A 3,561-nucleotide genomic window follows, 5' to 3' on the forward strand; every position below is an offset into this window, starting at 1 on the left:
CTACCATATTCTAGGAATTATCATCCTAGACTAATTGAAAGAATTTCATTATAATCATGGAGAAATTGAATTTTTATATTATGCATGAAGAATAAATTTTTATATCAAAAGTGTTACTTTTATCATTTTTATTTACATGCATAGAAGTATGCATAATGGTTAAATTTTTATATCAAAAGTGTTACTTTTAGCATAATTGAATTTCATGCATAGAGGTATGCATGAGAGATGAATATTTTATTATAAAAGTGTTACTTTTACAATAATTGAAATTAATGCATAGAGGTATGCATAAGAGATGAATATTTTATTATAAAAGTGTTACTTTTACAATAATTAAAATTCATGCATAGAGGTATGCATAAGAGATGAATATTTTATTATAAAAGTGTTACTTTTAGCATAATTGAATTTCATGCATAGAGGTATGCATAAGAGATGAATATTTTATTATAAAAGTGTTACTTTTACAATAATTGAAATTCATGCATAGAGGTATGCATAAGAGATGAATATTTTATTATAAAAGTGTTACTTTTAGCATAATTGAATTTCATGCATAGAGGTATGCATAAGAGATGATTATTTTATTATAAAAGTGTTACTTTTAGCATAATTGAATTTCATGCATAGAAGTATATGGGAAGTGATAAGATATAATAAGATGAATTTCATGCATAGAAGTATGCATAAAAGATATGGGAAGTGATAAGATATGATAAGATGCATATATAAGATGAGTTAAGATGCATATAAGATGAGTTAAGATGTGATAAGATGTGTATGGGATGAGATAAGAAGTGTATGAGATGAGATAAGATGTATATGGGTTGTGATAGGGTGAGAATGGATGTGATATAAAAGATTAGATATGAAGGCATATGGGGTTATATGAATGGGAATGTGAAAATGGATGTATGTATGTGGATGTATGCATGTGAAAATGGATGTATGCATGAAGATGTATATGCATAGATGTGAATGTGGATGTAGACGTGGTTGTATAGAAGTGAATGTGGAATGTGGATGTGGATGTATGTATGTATGTGGATGTAGATGTGTATGTATAGATGTGAATGGGAATGTGAAAATGGATGTATGTATGTGGATGTATGCATGTGAAAATGGATGTATGCATGAAGATGTATATGCATAGATGTGAATGTGGATGTAGACGTGGTTGTATAGAAGTGAATGTGGAATGTGGATGTGGATGTATGTATGTATGTGGATGTAGATGTGGATGTATAGATGTGAATGGGAATGGGGATGTGGATGTATGTGAATGTGAATGTAGATGTGGATGTATGTGAATGTGAATGTAGATGTGAATGTGGAATGTGGATGTATAGATGTGGATGTATGGGAATGTGGATGTGGATGTATGTGAATGTGAATGTAGATGTGGATGTATAGATGTGAATGTGGAATGTGGATGTGGATGTATGTATGTATGTGGATGTAGATGTGGATGTATGGATGTGTATGTATGAATGTGGATATGGGATGTGGATGTATAAATGAGGATGTGAAAATGGAGGTAAGCATGTAGATGTGGATGCATGGATGTGAATGTGGATGTGGATGTGGATGTGGATGTGGATATGGATGTGTATGTATGAATGTGAATATGGGATGTGGATGTATAAATGAGGATGTGAAAATGGAGATAAGCATGTAGATGTGGATGTATGGATGTGAATGTGAATGTGGATGTGGATGTGGATGTATGGATGTGGATATGGATGTGAATATATGATATGTGATGTGAAGGAATCTGAAGTGAAGAGATGAAAAAGGAGGTGATTGGATGAGTACACATATGTTGGAGGAGAATGACTCAAACACAAGAACTTTAGCCAAGGAAGTGCAGAGGAGATAGAGAAGAGTGAGAGTGAGAGAGAGAGGGAGAACTCACACAATGCTCAAGAATATCTTGAATGTCTTATTGAGGCTCAAGGGAGACCTCGTATTTATAGTAATACAAGGGTATGGGCGGGCGCCCAACTTATGGGGCGCCCGGCGGACCAAATACAAAGAATGCCTTTACAAGGCCCAAATGAGGGCCAAATGTACAAGTAAATATATGGCCGCGAAGCTCTCGACAAGAGCTACGCGATGATCAAGGTCTGGAGGCGAAACTGGGACTTTATACCCAACAACCTCCCACTTAAAGGGCCAGTGAAGCTCCTCTAAGCTATGTAACTCCCACCCGCTGTAGACACATATCAAGCTGTGCTTTTGGCAAACTTTTGGTGAGAGCATCTGCAGGGTTCTCATGAGTGCCAATCTTGACCAAACTGACCAAACCATCATCTAGCACCTGTCTGATGAAGTGGTACCGTACATCAATGTGTTTGGTACGAGCATGAAACATGGCATTCTTAGCCAGGTATATGGCACTCTGGCTATCACAACCAAGGACCGGAGCCCTCTCTGGCAATCCAAACTCTGTGACAAGGCGTGCTAACCAAATGGCCTCCTTAGAAGCCTCTGTGACGGAGATGTACTCGGCCTCAGTAGTAGAAAGTGCTACTATCCTCTGGAGTCTAGAGCACCAAGAAACAGCACCACCTGCAAGAGTATAGATGTACCCACTAGTAGACTTGCGGGTATCAGAATCACCTGCCATGTCTGAATCACAATAACCCTGCACCTCAAGTGGACCTTTACCATACATAAGGCATTTCTTCTGTGTCCCCTTCAAGTACCTCAAAATAGACTTTATAGCATCCCAATGTGCTTTGCCAGGGTTGGACATAAAACGACTGACTACTCCCACTGAATGAGCAATGTCTGGCCGTGTAGCAACCATAGCATACATAAGAGATCCACAAGCAGAAGCATAAGGGATCCCGCGCATAGTACTGGCTGCATCATCATCTTTTGGGCAATCATCCTTGGATAGTTTAACATAGGGCTGCAATGGAGCACCCAAAGGCTTAGAATCAGCCATGTTAAATCTATCAAGGACTTTCTGGATATACTTCTCCTGTGAGAGGAAAAGCAACTTCTGTGCTCTGTCCCGTCTAATCCGAAGACCCAAAATATGTTCAGCTGAACCCAAGTCCTTCATAGCAAAAGCTGACTTCAGCTGGTCCTTAAGAGCTTCCAAAATGCTCTTATTCTTCCCTGCAAGAAGCATGTCATCAACATACAGCACAAGTATCACTGGGCTGCCATCTGCATCAGTTTTAGTATACAAGCAATGATCTGCATGGCTACGATTAAACTTTTGGTTAAGCATGAAAGCATCAAACTTTTTGTACCACTGCCTCGGGGCTTGTTTCAGCCCATAGAGGCTACGCTTCAGCTTACAAACCAGATGTTCTTTGCCAGGAATGACAAAGCCTTCAGGCTGCTTCATATACAGCTCTTCATCTAAATCACCATGTAAGAAAGCTGTCTTTACATCCATCTGATACAGTTCTAAATCCAAAACAGCAGTGAGAGCAAACAAAACACGAAGGGTGGTCATTTTGACCACAGGAGAGAAGACCTCCTGAAAATCAATCCCTTCCTTCTGAGCATAGCCCTTAGCAACAAGGCGGGCTTTATACT

This window comes from Cibotium barometz, chromosome 41 (assembly GCF_041138505.1).
Source record: "Cibotium barometz isolate CiBa-2024 chromosome 41, ASM4113850v1, whole genome shotgun sequence".
NCBI lineage: Eukaryota > Viridiplantae > Streptophyta > Polypodiopsida > Cyatheales > Cibotiaceae > Cibotium > Cibotium barometz.